This window comes from Silene latifolia, chromosome 10, assembly GCF_048544455.1.
Source record: "Silene latifolia isolate original U9 population chromosome 10, ASM4854445v1, whole genome shotgun sequence".
Taxonomy (NCBI): Eukaryota; Viridiplantae; Streptophyta; class Magnoliopsida; order Caryophyllales; family Caryophyllaceae; genus Silene; species Silene latifolia.
Window position 1 is genome coordinate 85,918,208 of NC_133535.1, and position 21,869 is coordinate 85,940,076.

The window sequence follows — 21,869 nt, forward strand, 5'->3', positions numbered from 1 at the left end:
GCTTTTCATGCCGCTACAAATGGACAGGCGGAGAGAACTATTCAAACCCTTGAAGACATGCTCCGTGCTTGTGCCTTGGATTTTCAAGCGAGTTGGGAGAAGAATTTACCTTTGGTCGAGTTTTCCTACAACAACAGTTATCATGCAAGAATCAAGATGGCTCCTTATGAGGCTTTGTACGGGAGGAAATGTCGCAGTCCATTATGTTGGGATCAAGCTAGTGAAGTCCGTGAATTGGGTCCTGAGAAGCTACAAAAGACCATTGATGGCGTCAAACTGATTCGAGAAAGGATGAAGGCAGCACAAGATAGACAGAAATCTTATGCAGATATAAGACGACGACCTTTAGAGTTCGAGGTGGGTGACAAGGTGTTTCTCAAAGTTTCTCCGATGAAGGGTGTTAAAAGGTTTGGGATCAAAGGGAAGCTGAGTCATAAGTATGTGGGTCCTTATGAGGTGATCAAGAGAATTGGTCCAGTGGCGTATAGGTTGGAGTTGCCAGCTAGTCTTGGGAAGGTTCATGACGTGTTCCATGTTTCTCAGCTGAGGAAGTACATTAGCGATCCTAGTCACGTCCTGCGGACTGAAGTCTTGGAAATTGAGCCTAACCTAACCTACGAGGAACGACTGATTCGTATTTTGGATAAGAAGGAAAAGCGCCTTAAGAATAAGGTTGTGCCTTTAGTTAAAGTTCTTTGGAGGTGCGACAAGTTCGAGGAAGAGATATGAGAAGCAGAACACTCGATGCGAGCGAAGCACCCACATCTTTTTGAGAGAGGTGATTAATTATTATTGTCCTATTTAATTCGATCCTTTCTTTCTTTCACATATTTAAGTTCGTTTTCTCGTGTTAAGTTTCGAGGGCGAAACTTTTTAGAAGTAGGGGAGACTGTAATACCCGCTTTTTCCTGCCATAATATTAGTTAATGGCGAGTTTTAAATTTTATTAAATGATGTTATATATTTTCTAAGTTAACGTATTTATTTAATATGATAGTACGTCTTTTTATAATTCGTATTTATTTGAAATGTTAGTTCATTTTTTATAATATATTTATTAACTATTTTGAACTCATATTTTAATAGCGAAATACGCATATATTTTAAATAGACCGCGTTATTTTGTGTAGTGTTAGACCGTCTGGAGACCGAGTTTCATCTCTATGTTTCATAAAGAACCGTAACAGATTGACCGCATATCTTTATCAAGTGGACAGTTAAAATAACAAACCCACTTTTCTCCTAGGTTAATGGATATCTCTCGTATTCTTAGGGTTAAAATAATATATAATGAGGAGTTGTTATCAAACAAAGTCCTTATTTCCGCAAACCAATCCTTTCTACTTCTTCGTTATTCTAGCTTAGCGAATTCCCATTTTGGGCAGTTCCGTTCTCTCTCGTTTCTTAACGGTTTTCAGTAATTTTTGCGCCATTCTTTTCATCTCGCGGTAAGCTTTCCATTCGTACCATTTCCGTTTTACTTCGCCTCATATTATAGGTTGCCCAGTAGCTTTAAAACGTGTATGTTTAACGCCGTTTCCGTTCCGATTTCGACGTAGGCTCAAACTCGGACGATCCGGACGCCGACTCTTACGTTGTTGACGATTCCATTGAAGATTAAGCGCTAAAAAGGTAACGTCGACGACTGTCCTCGGTATTACGTCGCGGTTTTGCGATCTTGTATGCTAGATTGATTGATAATGCCCAAATAAATGTATGTTTTGTTATAGTTGTTTTATGCTATGAATTGATTTTGTGCTTGTTCCTTAAGATGGTTGAGTGATTACCAATTTCTTCGAATTCTGGTAAAATTGGTTAGAGACTTGATTAAAGTAATTTTAGCTATGGGTTGTTCACTGTTGCGTGAGACATTGCCATGCCTTGCATTTACTCCGTATGATTAAATATGCATAGTGGTCATACTTATTTGTGGCACTATATTTATATCTTCTTCATAAAAATGTATGCAACAAGTATTGTAGTACGTACATGTCTCTCTTATCTTCGATCATCATTAAAATGACTAGGGTTCGTGTGTTTGATGATACTGTATAATAAACTAACAACAATCCCTATGCTTGGTTGGTTTACATGCTTTTGTCTATTTCGTTATCCATTAAATTGGTCTTTGTGGAAGGAAGTTTTGTGTGGGTGATAGGTAAAGGAATCTTGTAAGTATTATTAATACATTCATTGGTAGTAGTGGGCTCGTTTGAGTGGTATATAGTCGATTAATGAGTATACAAACAGAGAACATGTGGTGAGTTGATTATAAGGGTATTCCCATGTTAATTGCACACGATTCCTAATTTTTAATTGGGTAATTTCTCATGGTGTCTTAGGTTCATTTTTCTATTATGAGATGTGATGCGTGTCATTTATATGATGTTTTACATCCCATTTTACACGCATATCAGAGCTCATTCATGTAGTTTATGCTACATTTCTCCCTATTTCCGCCAACTTCCGTATTTTTGTACATTATTGCAGAAATGTGAAGAATCCAGCGGAAATCGAGCTAAATCCGTCCCCGAGTATCCTGCATTGCATTTGACGTGAAGTATTCGCTTAAGGAATGAGCTTGGTGCACAATCCAAGGCCCAAAAGACAAATCCACGAGATTATGAAAGTCAAATAGCAGCTAAAGCAGTCGATCGACCACTACCTTCAGTCGATCGACCAAATCACGGGCTCCAGAAGCTACTGTACATTGTTAGTCAGTCGATCGACCACCATGCTCAGTCGATCGACCACATCGCTGCTTCAGACGAGAATTAAAAGATCGAGGAACTTGAAGCCCATTATGTTTAGGTTTTAGGAATTATGTTACGTATACTTTCTATATAACGTAACCTAGAACATCAGATACAGGGATCCAGTTTTATTCATCAAGTTCTATACATACAATTCAATAAATTAGTTTTAGTTTATTCTTTCATCAATAAAGTTTACTTTTGCAATCAGGTTTGATCTTTCCTCTACAATTCCTATACGCGGTATTCTTTTGTTCTGATATTTCGTTTATTGTTTTCATTCGTAGTATAGAATTGCCAAGTTAGATCTCCTGAAGCCAATTTATTGTTTTATGTTAATCGTTCATTTAATCAGTTTAAGCATGAATTCAGTAGATTATTTAGTCAATTTTATTGTTGTAGTTATTTCTAGCATGAGTAGCTAAATTAATTGTGCTAGGATGTAGGGGAATTATGAAGGAAATGTAGATCTATATACACTAACATACTCATATATGTTTAAATTAATTTGTCATAAAATTAAATACGGATTTTATGCATGCAAACAAATAATATAATAGAGGAGAAATCATGTCCTTATATTGGTGATTTCGGTTTAATGGGCACAAGAGAGATCACCTTTCTCTCTTGTTCTTGAGCTTTCCCTTATGGAAGAACCAAGATCCAAGTATAGGATCTCTCCCTAAGCTTAATACCCAAGGCTTTCTCTTAATTAAAATTAATACTATGAATACTAGATAATATTAATTTTTTGTGAAAAATTGAACCAAAATAATTTGGTATTTTGATCTCCCAAAACCGGTTGAGAGAGGAGAGGAGAGGAAGTTTTTATCTTTCTAAAATTCTTATTTTAGATGAGTTAGAATTAGTGAATGAATAATACACTCATGCATGTAGTGTATAGGAAAAATATAGAGCAAAAACCCTTTGCTTTTCCCTTGTGAAAAACCGGGCAAGAGGAGGTGAGAGGAGCCAATGTATGCCCTTGTTGGTCTTTACAATGAACCATAGGGTTGCATGGCTAGATAATTAGGGTTAATGATTGTGTTCTCCACTAATTAAACAAACACAATATTAGCTTAATACTCCTCCAATTTTTCGGCACATTGGTTAATATGGATTCCATATTATTTTTGTCAATTGTCAATATGTCACATGTCATATGTAACATAAATTTGTTATGTATTTTTAACATATTAAAAATCAACGTATTAATAAAAATACGTCACATACAAAAAACGACTTAGTAATTTCAAAATTACTTGTGCCAAAATATTTTACCATTTATAAATCACAACAGATTGTATTTATAATAATTCATTCAATTTCGATTGTTTCTTTAAACATTAATTTCATCCGAGTAATGATACAATTCAATTACTCAGACCGTATCTCATTTAATCACATTTCAATTTGATACGTAAATTTTACTTCCAAAAATCGTCCGTCAATTTTCAAGTAATTTAATTAACTCGTAACATTATACGATTAATTAAATAATCAATTAAGAGTGTTGCCCTATAGGTATGACCTAGGGGTCAATCGATCACCACCGTCGCACGACGAATGTCAAACTCTAGTCACCAATCATTACCGATATATGTTGACCGATTGATGAAGAACAATATTACTTCTCAATTGTATTCTTTATAATGAGATTTAAACATGTGATCATTATTATCAACAGTCGTGATCGCATTATTGTCGGAGGACACATATTCCAACAATCTCCCACTTGTCCTCGACAAGTGTGCGTCACCAATTCTCTTGTCCTATTACTATCTCCCACTCAATGCAAGGTGTCTTTCAGGTCGTACTTGCAAGTGATCATATCGAGAGTGGTTTCCTCGATCTGGAGAATAACTGATTGACCGGACTTATCTATCATAGATACTTTCCGAGCGTGGCCACGCATTTCCGGTTCATTACTCCTCGAGTGGCCCCGAGATATTGTTATAACCCCGACTAGGGGTGGACAATTCCTATCGCACTCATTCCCTTCGACTAGCCACAACCATTATAACCCAAAATATGCCCATTTGACCCCATTTACGAAGGTCGTAGTAACACAAATCAAAGTTAATCTGAAACTGTGCCATCTTAGGCGAATAGTCTTTAGTCAAAAGAATCGACTCATTTGAATACTATAGTAGCTCTTGCCACGACCAGGCTATATAAATTTGCCAGAACTCTATAAGCGGTCATTAGGCCCGACAAAATGTTCATAATATCGCCTATGTGATCGACTAGTCATCTCACATGACTCTATGGCACTTGAACTTGCCATCAATCGCATCACACTCTAGTCACTTCGAGACGTCACCTCATATAAGTAACTATGGGCAAATACAATGTTAATCCATGTTCACTTTAACGGGGTTCAATTGTCTCTACAACCCGTTTGGATATAACAATGTACAAGGTGAGTTAATAATAACTCAAACGACAAATGTCGACATCACACTCGGGTAGTCAATATCATATTACAACCTTGTGATGTATATCATAAGTGTAAACACTTATTGATTGCAATAGAAGTTTTAACATGCCATGTGTCCATGTGTTCAAACCTCTTACACTTGCAATTTCCTTTACATTCATGTTCTCTCTCATAGCATGAATCTTACCAAGTACACATCAAGGTTCCCGACCTTGGTTTTGGTTCTTTAACTTGAAAGAACTTTCTTATCGATTATCTCATAACGAACGAATTTGTGATGAGTGATATAACTTGTACTGATCAAGTACTCCATCCACACACAATGCACTAGGTATATGTTTTGTAGATTCTTGTAACAATTTGTCAAGATTATTAGCCTAGCACTTCTCACAAGTCCTAGCTTACTGGGAAAGATTATTTTTGAATAACTTCTTATTCGACCAAGCATCTTTCCAAAACTTCTTATTTCTCTTTCTAGGTTTGAAAGATTTGGGATTCTCATAAATCCTTATATGTGCTCGGATTTTCCACAATATGTACAACCTCTTAACACACAATGGAACATTCCGTCAAACACCGAAATCGCTCATCGGATTCTACTTGAGAATTCATGACGTTTCTATTATGGCTCACCAATCAATCATCATGCTCTTATGCATATGATTCATAATTGGACATGTACATGATTATTCTAATGGCGGAAACATTAGTTACTAATAATCATGAGATCAACCGTTCATAGGTTCAATGAACGACCATGACTGCTAATGGCAATTCCATTTTCATCTACATGAATAACCTATGTGAATGTTGATACGATGTGTATCTCTTAATACTAATCCGACATCCCTTGATGCAATTGGATTCATCATTGTCCATTTTCATCCAGAATTGAAAACTCAAAAGCTTCTTTATGAAAGAAGGTATTAGCTCGTCATTCTTTAATGAGTGATGAGTTGTAAACATTCAAAGGATGATAGCTCCCACTAAATTTCATGTCTTCACATGAGAATTTCCTAACTCCCACTCAATTCTACATATTTCGAAATTGACTTCTCAATCGAAACTTTTATTAAGAATTGAAATATAAATTGCATTGCCAAGTTATTAGGATAAAACCATATATGTTCCCATCATATCCTTTCAAAATACCTATTTTGAAGTGGTCTCATCTTAACCTTACGGAAAGAGATTTTAAATCTCCAACACACTCATGTCATAATGATGTGTAGTAATGTCATTATTCAAATATAAACAATATCTAGAATACGTCCTTCGCAAATACCCTTTTGAAAGGAGGTTTAACCATTCCATAGTGAGGTTAAGCAATGACATTTGCGTGGTTAAAACTTTGGTCATTGAAGATATCGGTATATCGATCTATGCAACTCGATCATAACTTAGTATGTAATTTTGATTCATTTAGGCTCTTAAGTAAATCTCAAGGTTGAAACTATTGGTCAAATGTTTCATAAACTTAGTCAAAAACTTGTTAAGACTTTACATTAGTCATTTTTCTTCCAAAACTTTCTTTTGGTCTCCTCATGTAGTTATTTTGAGAATCTTCTCTTATGATTACTACACTTGGTCTCTTTAGTCATATAGAACTAACTTGAGATCATAGATCTCATCTATTCGGCATACTATTTAAATAAATATACCTTCATTCAAATCATTCTCTCTTGCGTAGATCTTCATTTACACAAGTACACAATTTTATTTCGTCTTGTGTGTTGTGTCCTCATTTTTCTCCCACTCTATCTTTAGAATAAATACACTATAGATTCAAAGATAGCATATGAGACACAAATAATGATGTTGAAGTATAAGGAGAACTATCTCATAGATAGACTAATAGTTATTGATTTTTATATGTGTACTTGGTGGTTGACATTCCTTTAAGAGAGTTCATAGACTCAAAATCGCTTTATAAATGATCATACACAAGCCTTAAGCATGTGGACATATAATGAAACCCGTCATTATATTTGTCTATTAGATCACTTTAAGTGACTAATCTTATGTTTCAAAGTGCAAGCATTTAAAGATGAATTTTAGAACATAAAAGGATAAATGATAAAACGGGTGACTTGGGTTTCAAACCAAGTCACCATCATCCAAAAAACAAACCATTATCCAAAATACCTTTCCATGTCAAACATGGAAACTTAAAGTTCTAAAAATCCAAAACATAAATTAAAGTAAGACAATGAAAAGCAAAGCTCCATAAAAGCTATCCTTCGCTTCTCCATGGTTTCTTATGCTTGCTTTTCCTTTCCCTTGTCTTTGCTTGGTGGAGGCCCTATTTACAATAAAAAGGGAGATACATTATCACAACTTTGCATCATAATACCATAGTTGAATTTAGAAACATAAAAGAAGGTTAGTCATTTACCTACTGGAGTGATCTTTCCAGCTTTGATATCACCAAGGTATTTGGAACAATTTCTTTTCCAATGACCCATGCCATTACAATATTGGGATTTATCAAGAGGACCCTTCTTGACTTTTGAGGTGCTAGCTTCATTAGGCTTAGCTTTGGTGAATGTGGGAGCTAGCTTCTTGCCCTTTCTCCCATTCTTCTTGAACTTCCCCTTACTCTTAGTGCTTATGTTAAGCACATCCTTGGGAGGGTTCACATTTAACCCCATGTCCCTCTCGGCTTGCACAAGTAACTTGTGCAACTCCTCAAGAGACACATCCTTGTCTTGCATGTTGAAATTCACCCGGAATTGCACATATGCCTTGACTTTGGACAAGGAGTGTAGAATCCTATCTACGATGAGTTCTTTGGGGATTTCAACCTTTTGAATTTTCAAGGTCTCGACAAGCTCCATGAGTTTGAGCACATGAGGGCTAACCTTTTGGCCCTCTTTGAAGTCGAGATCAAAGAATGCCGCGGCCGCCTCATATTGGACGATCCGCGAAGTTTGTGAAAACATGGTCACAAGTTTGGAGTAAATCTCATTAGCATTGCCCATTTTAAAGGCTCTCCTTTGGAGGTCCGCCTCCATCGCAAATATTAAGACATTTTTCATTGCGGCGGACTCCTTTTGGTAAGCCTCATAAGCTTCCCTAGTGGCCGCGGTGGACCTAGTGGAGGGTTCGGGTGGAGAGGCCTCGGTAAGGTAACGAAGCTTGTCGTCACCTTCGGCGGCTAATTTGAGTTGGGCATCCCATTCGGAGAAATTTGACCCATTCTTTTCAAGTTTACATCGATCCATAAAGGATCAGAGCCATGACGAACTAGCGAGAGGTGTGGCATTAGGAGTTGGTGTTGGTGTTGCCATTGTTATGAAAAAGAAGTGGTCTACAAAACAAAATATAAGGAGTAAAACAATTGTCGTTTTAATAATACTCGTAAAAATGTATGATTTAAACAAGTTTTATGCATTTTTCTAGTGACCTCTACCCAACTAGATAAATGATTCAAAGACCCAAATTCATATCGACTTAGGCACGGTGGGGCCGATTCATCCTTTATCAATACAACTTGGTGGATTAACGTTTAATCGATTCTACTTTTAGATCCCTTGGTCGATAATATTACATTAACAATTATCTTTAGCCCAAAACACATCCGACAAGGGCACGGTGGGGCCGATACATCCCTTATCAAAAACTTTTGTTGAGTTCAATCCAAATTTCGAATAAATGTGTCCATGATCCAAACCCACATTAACTTGGGCACGGTGTGGCCGATACATCCCTTATCAACATGAATTCGGTGGATTAACATTCATCACCCACTTCCCCTACGTAACAAGGTTTGTACCCCGGTGGGGCCGAGCGCACTCCCTCGCGAAATAGGTTTTCATGGTTTCTACTATTTGGTAAGGCTATGTCTCAATTAATTGTTTTAGCGAGAGGTCATGTCAATTTATTATCTATCACGTTTTAAGTGAACTAAAGCGGTGAACTACAATAATTCTAATTGACACGGTCGATAAACTCGATAAAATGACAATGCATGTTTAGTTATGGCGATTTAGCGATGCATGTGACATAAAATAAAATGCAAGCATAAAGATAAATAAATCCTAGTATCGCCTTTCCTAAAATAGAAAAAACTATTTAACTATTACATATTCGGAAACCAACTCCATTGGTCCCTTGAACTTCGGTTGTGGCACGCATCTCGAGGTAACACCGTCTTTATGTATCGCCATTCTTGAAGAAATCCGTCTTTTGGAACTCCGGAATGAATAAAGTTTCATAATAAATTACATAATTTCCTATTATACATTTGTAACTAAAATAAAATAAATCTATTAAATTACAAAACGGTGATACGAGATCACAATAAAATTACAACCGAATCGATATTCCCATACATTTCGGAAAATACCAATTAAAATCTAAGGCCATACTAAGTAAAATTACATAATTTAAAAATTACATAAATTAAAATTATGACAATCATAAAGAAAATGCAGCATTATAATATGTATGAACATGCCCAATTTTATGCTAAATCGCCTTTAATTAGCCAATATCGTATATTACTCGGTTTTTACGGATTTGCGTGATTTCAACCTTTTATAATCACAAAAATACATAAACTCATATTTATGCATAAGTTAATTACCCTAACCTCTTAGGACTCAAAATTTAGTCTTCACTAATAATTTGACCATAATTAACCCATATTTTATAAAATTGTTCATAAATGGACCAAAAATTAAAAAAATAAGCCATAAACTTCAAATAAATCACAAAATTTCAAATAAATTCAAAATTTGAAATTTAAAATCATGAACATTCTGGAAAAATACCATGACACTCATAATATTCAAAATCTTAGGTTAAAAATTTCGAAATTTTTCCGGAAAAACAATGTTGCGGTTTATCGATTTTAACTAAAATAATCATAAAAACATGGAAAAATTATTTTCATTAACTTTTCAATTTTAGATCTGAAAAAGATAATAAAATGCAACATTAGACGTTTTTCCTAAGTCATAGATTATGTTTTATTAATTTTTCACTAATAATGTCACTATTTATGCTATTTTTCTTCAAAAATTCATAAATCATGCAAAAAGACTTCTTTATAGACAATTATTTTACACACATCTTGTAAAATTGCATGTGACAACATATTAATTTTCTATGACCAGATTCGAAATTTAACTCATATTAACCTATTTTTCACCTAAATCCGAATTTAATAATGAAAAAAACCATTTTTCGAGCATAACAAGTCCAAAAATTATGAAAATTTACAGGTTATCTCAAAATAATATATGTGACAACATATCCAAAAATCAATGGAAAATTCGAAGTATAGCTAATTTTAGACCAAAAATGACATTTTTACTCATAAAATCACATTTAAATGCCATTATTGTAAATTATGAACAATAAAAATCCGAAAAATTAACCAAAATATCCTAAAACATTTTAGGACCAGAAATATTAACATGCATGGATTAATTTCGTGATATCTCATAATAACACAAATTTTACAAGTTTTATATGTTATTCTTATAACTCGGAAAAACTTTTAACCGATTTGCATGCAAACAACCGTGGCTCTTGATACCGATTGAAGGAAATGTAGATCTATATACACTAACATACTCATATATGTTTAAATTAATTTGTCATAAAATTAAATACGGATTTTATGCATGCAAACAAATAATATAATAGAGGAGAAATCATGTCCTTACATTGGTGATTTCGGTTTAATGGGCACAAGAGAGATCACCTTTCTCTCTTGTTCTTGAGCTTTCCCTTATGGAAGAACCAAGATCCAAGTATAGGATCTCTCCCTAAGCTTAATACCCAAGGCTTTCTCTTAATTAAAATTAATACTATGAATACTAGATAATATTAATTTTTGTGAAAAATTGAACCAAAATAATTTGGTATTTTGATCTCCCAAAACCGGTTGAGAGAGGAGAGGAGAGGAAGTTTTTATCTTTCTAAAATTCTTATTTTAGATGAGTTAGAATTAGTGAATGAATAATACACTCATGCATGTAGTGTATAGGAAAAATATAGAGCAAAAACCCTTTGCTTTTCCCTTGTGAAAAACCGGGCAAGAGGAGGTGAGAGGAGCCAATGTATGCCCTTGTTGGTCTTTACAATGAACCATAGGGTTGCATGGCTAGATAATTAGGGTTAATGATTGTGTTCTCCACTAATTAAACAAACACAATATTAGCTTAATACTCCTCCAATTTTTCGGCACATTGGTTAATATGGATTCCATATTATTTTTGTCAATTGTCAATATGTCACATGTCATATGTAACATAAATTTGTTATGTATTTTTAACATATTAAAAATCAACGTATTAATAAAAATACGTCACATACAAAAAACGACTTAGTAATTTCATAATTACTTGTGCCAAAATATTTTACCATTTATAAATCACAACAGATTGTATTTATAATAATTCATTCAATTTCGATTGTTTTTTTAAACATTAATTTCATCCGAGTAATGATACAATTCAATTACTCAGACCGTATCTCATTTAATCACATTTCAATTTGATACGTAAATTTTACTTCCAAAAATCGTCCGTCAATTTTCAAGTAATTTAATTAACTCGTAACATTATACGATTAATTAAATAATCAATTAAGAGTGTTGCCCTATAGGTATGACCTAGGGGTCAATCGATCACCACCGTCGCACGACGATAATGTCAAACTCTAGTCAGCCAATCATTACCGATATATGTTGACCAGTTGACAGTAACAATATTACTTCCCAATTGTATTCTTTATAATGAGATTTAAACATGTGATCATTATTATCAACAGTCGTGATCGCATTATTGTCGGAGGACACATATTCCAACAAATTATAGTGTAGGCGGCATTAGAATTAGGGAGCCCTAATCGCGTGTTGGTCGATCGACCACCCTACCCGGTCGATCGACTGGCCTCGTGAGCTTTATTACTTTTTAATTGTTTTAATTGTTTCGTTCAACGAATCAAATGCATACGACTAGTTGAATGCTTAGTAATTGACTGACCCATTAGATCGAAAGATAGGGAAGGTTATTAGACTACCAATTAAAATGACTAAACTTTGCTGAGATCGAAAGATAGGTATCGTTTAGATTTTTAGTCACTTTTCAGGACGAAAGTCAGTATTAGTAGTATTAGGGACCTGTAGCGAGATCGAAAAATGCTACCTGTGAGAGTGGACCGAGAGGACCTCTTATTTTCCCGTCTCACGTGATTGTTTTAGACCTACCTAGTTTGTTGCCGCCGAAACTATAGTGAACCGACCATCCTTGCACCCTTTTAATATCTGTTTTCATCAGTTTATTTAGTTTATTGTCTTTTATTTGCCTTTAGCTATAGATCAACTCAAATCAAAACCCCCACTTTATTGTTACCTTAGACCGAAATTAAGACAGTTAAGAATTACATCTGCCTCTCTGTGGTTCGACCCGACTGCCGCTAGCTATAGTTGTAGTTGGAGATTATAAATTTATTTTTGACACCTCACGACGGGTATCAAGATGCAGTGGCCTTGTATGAGTTTAGTATTGTCTTAACTCGTAACTCTCGTAACGTTTGAGTTTTCAGTTTTTAGTAATTAGTTTCCGACTCGAGTAATAAGAATCGTCTTATATTATCCGCTTCACTTGTATCGTAGTAGCTGTGTGTATAGGCAGTCTAGGCAGGTCGGAGTTGTCCTATTAGCCCGGTTGTTTATAGGCTAATGTGGAGTCTATGGGGTCATCAGCCCGGATGTTTATAGGCTTGGTAATCATCGAATCGGGGTTGTTTGTCCCGAGAGTGTGGCCATACTTAGACTGGGACCGTATATTTATCGTAGTCCTACCGTAGGGATAAGGTAACAGTGATAGGTTGCCTTGACGTTTTGCCTTACTGAGTGGTAACTGATTTAATATGTTTGGTTTGATAAATTTTACATTGGTCAAATGAGTCACTTGATTTATTTAGTTTCAAGGGTGATTAATTTATAATTAGCTTATAATTTTTATTGTATAATATGTTTATTGGTAGGTCATTTGTTCATTATTGATCTATCTTAATTACTTGGTTGCTTTATCGTGATGTAATATGGCTGGGAGGACGTCCGAGTTACTCCCCACTGACCGTGGTTGTCATTCTTATGACTGACAGGTGGATGATGGTTGCTTATTTTGTCTGGGGTTGCATCGAGTGAGCTAGCGAGCGCCTTTGTTTAGCGCACTCTATTAGTTTTATTTGACTTTGGTTAAAACTTTTATTTCATTTTGGTTATAGGGGTATTTATTCCCCGTAGACCTTGTATTTCCATTTGAGTACTTGGTTTATATTATGTAGCTACCGCGGTGTCAAGGTGTTTCCGCCACCTTGAACTTAATTTACATTCTTATTTTACCGTGGTTGTTACATATTCACCTTAATTCCAGCTTGTAATATATTTAATGTTGATTGTACTCATCCTAAAAGAGATCTTGGCCGTTGGATGCTAGGTTATTCGAATTGTAATGCAAGACAAGGCCTATATAAGGACCTGTGTCTCAACTGTTAGAAGCAGATTATTTTGAATGAAAAATTAAGCCTTGAGACTTCTCTCATTTCTTTCAAATTTGTGTTAATCTGTAGTTTGAATCCCTGGCCTTATAATTAACCTGTGATCTCTGTGGTTAGTTGATTAAAGTCAGATTGGCATTATTAAGTTGAACATGTGCTTGACTCTGGTTTATTTTAATTATGTTGAGCAAAGCTTAAACTTTAATCCTGTGTTTGTTGTGGATTTGAGTCTAAATTTGCTAAGTTAATATCTTGGATTTCCTGTGAATTTTCTGTGGAAATTTAGGATCTTGACTATATCATGTTTCCATATAAACAAGTCCCAGAATTCAGTTGAGTCTGTTGTCTGCAATTCAGGACATTCAGGTTGTTTCAGTCAATATTAAAAATACTTAGAATCCCTCAAAAATTATGAGATTTGGCACAGTTTTAGTTTGATATTAAAACTTAATTGTCACAAAAATTCAGAATTTTTAAAAGTCATTTGGTATTTTTAAACTGTCTTGCATGCTAGGTAGCATTATTGCATGTCCCTAGTCTTTGTACTGCACTATGTAGTGTTCATTTGATTGTTGGTTGTGAATTTGTAATATTTATATGTTACGCAGCCTTACGCTTGACATTTGTTGGGATTTTCGTTTGTTTTTTTTAAATAATTAAACTTAATAATTTGTTACCCCAAACATGAAGTTCTAGATTTACCCCTAATGTCGTTTATGTTGTTGAGGAATACTAACTCCTAAAAAGGATTATCTAATGGGACCTATCTTATTATCAATCGCTTTGGAAAATTCATAATAAAAAGGGAAGATAATTACGAGTTAAAAAGTCGGCAAAAAGTACTAAACCCGAGGATAGTATTGACTTTCTCAGATACAAAGATTCCTTTCATTTTTAAGCGGAGGCATTCACTTAATAATGTTGAAATTTATTTGCCAAAACCAGTTTTTAGTAATGGCCAGCTTTATGTAAAAGCGTCAAGAATAACGTCATCCGGGGGATGAAGGTTCTCATCAATAATAGAGATCAAATGTATCAAGTAAGGTCACATGGAAGGACATTGTTTACAAAGAAAATTTCACAAATTTACCAAATTAAGTATCGTATTATATACTTTACATGAAACTTCTATAGACATGTATTCTTAACTGTAATTAGTTAAAGACAATTTCTGTTAAAAACTGATGGTGCGTAGAGACAATAAGAATGGTAACTCTATCATCCAAATATATCTTTCAATGTTATACAAGTGATATTGTTAATACCAAATGCCACAACGTTTTCATTGCATTTTGTTATACAACTGATGATTAATCAAACATCATCTAAATCAACCCCTGAATTTTGTTTGTTCCCATTTTTAACATGGTTTGACTTTTTGTTAAATTTAATGGTTTTTTTATATTACCAAACCATGGTAACGTAAACCAACGCTTTCAGCGATGCCCTAAAATACTAACTGACCCTTACATTCTATGTAATAGAATCACATATATTTTTTTTATTGTTGTTTAGAGACTGTTAATCCTATTGAAATTTTGTTTGAATTTGATTTTACGAGAAGTTTATAAAGATCAAATACTTTTAATTGTAGATAGTAAAGGTAAAATTATGTTGTAAGAGATCTGACGTTTATTCTCTACACATTATATATATCTAATTATTATACCTGTTGTTTTAAGTAACATCATTCAGTATTACGTAGTTTTTTTTTAGGAAAAAGGGAGGCCGAGCCAGGTTACATAGCTATAGATCGAGCTACACTAAAGCCTTGTGCATCATGGAGCATTATGGACTGAACCCCATGCGGAGGAGCATGAAGCTCATGGTCACCAAGAGGAAACCTAAGTGCCAAATTTGATAACTTATCGGCACAAAAATTTGCTTCCCTTACACATGCCGGAGTACATATTCCTCGCCATCAGCTAATAATCGTTTGCAATCATTAATAAGGGAGCCATAGCTAAGGTTGTCTTCAGTATTACCATTAACAAGGTTCACCAAAATATTTGAATCCGACTCCACAACGAGTTGTCTTTCTCCGATTCTTCTAGCCAGTTTAAGGCCAAAACATAAACCGCGAAGCTCAGCTAGAGTCACGGTAGCATAGCCAAGGTTTAAGACAAAGCCAAAAACCCATTCTCCATTAATGTTACAGTATAAACCTCCGGCGCCAGCTAATCCAGGATTTCCCTTTGAGCATCCATAAACATTTAGCTTCAAAGTATCGAGTGGAGGAGGCTCCCATCTAACCATTTTCTACCTCATAAGTCTGTTCATTCCCTCGTGGTAATATTCAAGTCAAGCCCTAGACATTTCACCAGCTTGCTTCAAGATAAAACTCCGCGCATTATAAGGACGAGCCTTTGATTGAAAAATGGCATTGCATCGCCACTTCCAGAGCCACCAACAAGTAGTTGCAAAGACAATATTCCAAGCTACGCATTGAATTTTGGTACCGACCTGCGAAAGATTTTTCTCCAGCCACAAGTAAAACTTAGTAACATAGAAATTATTTTTATCACTTCCAACCAAGAGTTGATCCCATATGCTTGTAGCCTTATAACACTCAAATAAAATGTGGCGGACATCCTCACTTGGGCACGAGTAAAAGTGACATCTCGCATATGATGTCATTCTCCTTTTCATACGTTGTTCATTAGTAGCTAACTTGCCAAGCACCGCACGCCACAGAAATAGGCGAACCTGCTGAGATGTTTGGTAATACCATAGGTTTCGGATCTTAGGGGACTCGGTCGAGTAGGGCCTACTCAGCCGAGTATGTGTTCTGGTGTCGTGATTTTGGGTTCTGAAGTATCAGTACTCGACCGAGCATGTTGGTACTCGGTCGAGTAGGTCGTACTCGGTCAGGTACTCGGCCGAGTGCCCGGTCTGTTACGGGTTATTTCTGCGGTTTTGATTAAAATGATTAGAGATTATATATAAGTCGTTTGTCAGTTCTAAAATCATTTCTTCCAAAACCTAAACTACATTTCATTCTCCTCTAATCATCTTCATCAATTTCAAGGCAAAGGTCGTCGATTGTGGGTTCTAGCATCTTATTCCGTGTCAATCGTCGTAGTAAGTATCTTGTCTTTGTCGATCTACTGTTATTCTTATAAGTTAGCAAACCCTAGTTTGGGTTAATTTGGGGGTTTAGGGTTTTGGTCATCGTATGTGTTGTTGATTGTTGATTATCATTGTTGTAGGTGATGATGTGTTACTGATGTGACTCATATTTGCGCACATTTAGTCCCCTAATTGAGCCTATTTTGCATACTATTATAACATTTCATAGACATTTTATCTGTCAAATGCTTTCTATTTTGCTTTTCTAGCGCATTTCATATGTTTTGTAGAAAAGGAGATAAATTAGGCAGAAATTCCCGTCTTTCGTGCATATTTGGAAGCTTATTGACGACATTAGATGGACTAGTATGAAGAGGAGGCGAGAACTAAAGACTAATCTTGCAATAATGGGAAGTAATCGAAGAGAAGGATTCTGAAGTAGAATCCGAGCGTCCAAGCCTTGAAGACGCTCGGATTCCCTTGCTACAATCCAAGCGGATTTGCTCAAAGACGCTCGTCCACCCCTGCAACAATCCGAGCGGATTCCCCTCCTGGACGAGCGGATCATGGCGTCTTCAGCTGAGATGCACATCTCTCCGAAAAGACTAGCAATTCCCTGTTTAGAACTCACAAATGATAATTACTAATTTAGCCTTAGTTAACCTAATGAAGCTCTACTATATATACCCCACTTGTAGATAATCAAAGCATGAAGTTTTTAGAGTAGAAAGCCTCCACATTAGAAATTCTTCTTAGATTAGATTAGGAGTAGATTAGAATAGACTACTCTTTAATCTTTCCACAAATCTCACATTAATCTCTCCTTAATTATTGTCCAAGTTTGTTACTTTTGGGTAATTGAAGACTATTGGGTTATTATTAGAGGATTGACAACCCTTCATCAATCAATCAAGTTCTCTTCTTTTATTCTTTGCTTTATTATTTTGGAATCATCTCAAGTTTGGTATAATTCTTTTACCCTTTACTCTTTATTGTTTATTTCCTCATTCTCTTATCATGTTTACACTTGTTGTGATGATTGACACCATTGATGACATGTTTTCCATGATAATGAGTGAGTAGTTTTTTTTTTTTGGTGAAATGTGAGTCATTTTATTATATATCAAAACAAAAATCGTATCATTTACAAGGATATTAGATAGATAGGCTCCCAATCAAGCTACCAAAAATAATTATCCTACTGCAAGCCAATATTCCTTAGCATAGCTAGGCTAGCTTGATCCATGGTTGGACCAGCTTTAAATTTGATACGTCTCATGGCTTCCTCTTCAATCCGTTTGGCAACAATTTCAGGTCTGGTGATGAAGTTATTTATCCTTGCATTATTTCTCTGCAGCCAGACATTATAGCAGTAAGCATTCATCACCACTGCCATTATCTTCCACTGAATTGACGCTGTGTTACCTGCTACCATATCATTGACATCAGGTATGGGTCTGCCAAGCCAACTTTCCAGCTTACCTCTGATCCTGCTGCTGTAAGGACAGTAGATAAAGAGGTGTTCGTGAGTTTCAGGCATACTGTCACAGCAACAACAGTGATTATCATTGCTGCAGCCAATTCTAAACAATTTATCTTTGATGTTCAATCCTCCATGGAGAGTAATCCAGGTTATCATTGAATGCTTAGGAGTGTTCCAGCTATTCCGCACTTGACTTAGTCCATCCGGATAGGATGAGGCATGACCAGCCACTCATATCCTCCTCTGATGGAATACCCATGAGTTTGAGCAGTCCAGGTATCATCAGTATATCCATCTTTCAGCAACTCTTTTACTTTACACACATTTTTCCAGGACCAAGGGGCAGTTACAGGAGGCTTATGAGTGAGTAATTTCCTTAAATAGGATTAGTGGATAATTAGGGGAAACCAACATGGGGTTAGTCATGCTTAATCTAATATGTTTTCACAATTAAATTGCTTGCTTGTTGTGATGTCAACTTTATACACATGTTATGTTTGATGAAATGCTAAGCCTATGAATCCTTGCATTTACAACCATCTCTTATCTACTCAACTTGACTTGTAAGATATAAACCAACTCGAGTCTTGTTAGACCATGCATAGAAGTTGAATAGGAGGAAAGTAAGTTGACTTGTAGGTGTTGTACAATCTAATCGATTCGGCTCCGGGACCCAACTCTTCCTATGAACCGTAAGACATAAACCAACTCGGTTCCTCCACAACATTAATTGCTTGCGACATTATAAACATGTTTGTATTATCAACACCATGAATCCCCTATGACCCCATGATATCCTAGTGCTTTTAGTCATTTGTTTACATTTCTTAGTTTATTATTTGCTTTACTTTGTTACTTTCATTATTTAGAATACAACTACAAACCCCATCAATTGTGACACTAGCATAAATTGAGATAGATAGACTTAGAACCCAAAGCACACTGTCCCATGGATCGACCTCGACTTACCGTTAACTAGTTGTTTGTTGAGTATTATAAATGTGTTTTGATTGGGTGTACAACGACACGCTCACGTCAGTTACTCGTTGTGCATTTGTATGATTGGCTGCGGCATAACAGATTGTGCTAAGGTAAGGTTTCCCTACTCAGTTACTATTTAATTGATTTAAGATATGCGTTGTGATTGTGGTACGATTGATATTGTGATTAACTGCTGCTGTTGGAATGGGGTTTGGTGTTGGTGTGGAGATGGTTGATGATGATGTTCGCGAGGTGCGTCCTCGGCTGAGTGTAGTCACTTGCAGGAGTGGCTTCACGCCCTAGTTTCGCCCTCTGTGGAACCCACCACAGGAGGGGATGTGCATATTTATGAACAGGGTTATCGCTCGTTGATGAGCGGGGCTTAGGTGGGTACGGCTATGGTCCCCCACTGGCAGGGCAACACACTTTTGTGTGTAGTCAGTTACGTGATAAGATTGGGAGTTGGAGGTGGTTTGTGAACAGCTGTTTATCTTTATCGTACTTATCTTATTTTCATAATGCAGTGAACTGACCCTGTTGTTGTTTTGTAAAATCTGTGGTGATCCATTCGGGGATGGTGAGTAGATTGTGACAGGTGATGATGGTCTTTAGCTTTGGGGACGACATGGGAGTCATCACTTCGAGTCTAGCTTCCGTTGTCAGGAGATTAGCTGTTTTAGTTCCAGTTGTTTGAGCACTAGTGAACTTTTATTTTGGATTTGATTTTGGAACATGTAATCGTTAACTTTAACCTTATACTTAATTAAATGTTTTGGAATGGTAACTTTGATATACCAGCCTCGGAAAACCAAAATGGTAGCAGTCTCCCATGCTAGGGTGGTCTTGGTAAGGCACCTTGGTATGTGAGGGTGTTACAAAGTGGTATCAGAGCGATGATTCTGGTACCTCAAACCAATGAACAAATGAACTTAGGGTGTTTAATTAAAATGAACCCGGGTAGGAATTGTTTGGAGTTACCGCAAAGGTTTGAGAGACATCTCGAAACCGCAATGTTGCCCATACAAGTTCAAGCCGGTCACTACGGGGTGTTTTGTGGGCATCGGTGTATGCTTATGTTTGTTGTTATTACTTATAGTATGATATGCATGTTGTGGTTCGAGATGAGATGGTTGAGTGGCTTTATGTGTTGCGAAAAGTGGAGATGATAGTATGGCATGTTAGTAGAAAAAGTATGTTTTGTTTGTTAGGTAATAGAATCATGTACATAAGATTTTGGTATGATGAAAGCTCATCTGATATACTATTTTTAAAAGTATTGAGTTGTCTGTATTCGCTTTGTTTTTGTTTATGTTGTTTGGGCAAGAAAAAGTGAATTGTATGGAGTTTAATTTTCGTAAGGCTGTCTTTATTTGGTCATAATTAGAGTTCTAGAAATGATATTGCTATAATTTCAAATTGAGGTGATAACTTGTCTTCTTACGATTCCAACGATAGGTCACACGCCCAAAATGACCAAGTAACGAGTGAGATATAACTGTTTTAGGAAAACTGGACGTTGCTGAGAACTGTGCCGGTACTCGGCCGAGTATCTTTCATAATCGACCGAGTAACCCATATTCGGCCGAGTAATCTTCCCGTGATAATTTTGTTCAGCTTCTGGAGTCGTGAACTCGGTCGAGTAGTCTTATCACTCAACCGAGTGTCCTGTACTCGGCCGAGTAAGTCATGTACTCGACCGAGTACCTCTTTAGGCGGTTGTTTTGAGACGACGGCTACGTTCTTACATATGTTTTGAGTCGTAGGTTATGTGCACAAGTATGTTTTGGATCTTAAAGCATTCTTTTACATATGTGATGGTCTTGATCCGTAAGTTACCAGATGCTATGATGTGGAGAATGCCGGCTTATGAGGGGTATGTGTTGGGTAGGGAGGACGTGAATTATATGTGGTTGTGAGGGATAGTGGAAAAGGAAAGAGAAGATTGATGGGCTTATCGAGGCAGGGAACATGTTTTGTGAGATATAGTGAGTGATATAGTCGCGTGTTGAGTAATATAAAAGTAAGTGTATATGGGCAAGGGTGATGTAAGTCTAAAGAAACGTGAGAGTGCAAAGATTGAGATGAGGGACGCGAATAGTGGCAAATTGGGAGGTGTAAGGATTTAGGGAGGGAGACGGTTAGGACTGTGTTGGTTAAGGATATATGTGATGGAAGGCCGTTATAGGGAGATAGAAACGAATGGTGTATAGTGAGATCGATTTATGCCGCGATGTGTAGGTAGTGGCCGAGTTTGGCAATTTGGATTATCAAGAGGTGAGCCTAGTGTGTAATTCTTTGGGCAATTAACGGTATGAGATGAATTTTTGGTTTTCTAGGGATACGAAAGGGAGATACAACTAATTGAAGAGTAATCGTTGGTTGTGTGGACTTGATGGTGACAAGTGCGAGTGAGTAGTATGATGGGAGAGGATTATTATTTAAGTTGTGGAGCAACAATAAGGTAACCGGATTACTAAAGAGTTAGGTAGAAGAAGGAAGGAGATGGATTATTAATTGGTATTATTGAGTGAAAAGGGGAAAAAGGGATGGAAGTAAGTTGAGAGAACGTTGACCGGAGTTAAGAAGCATGAAAGTAAGGAGTCATAGAGATATACGATAGCAT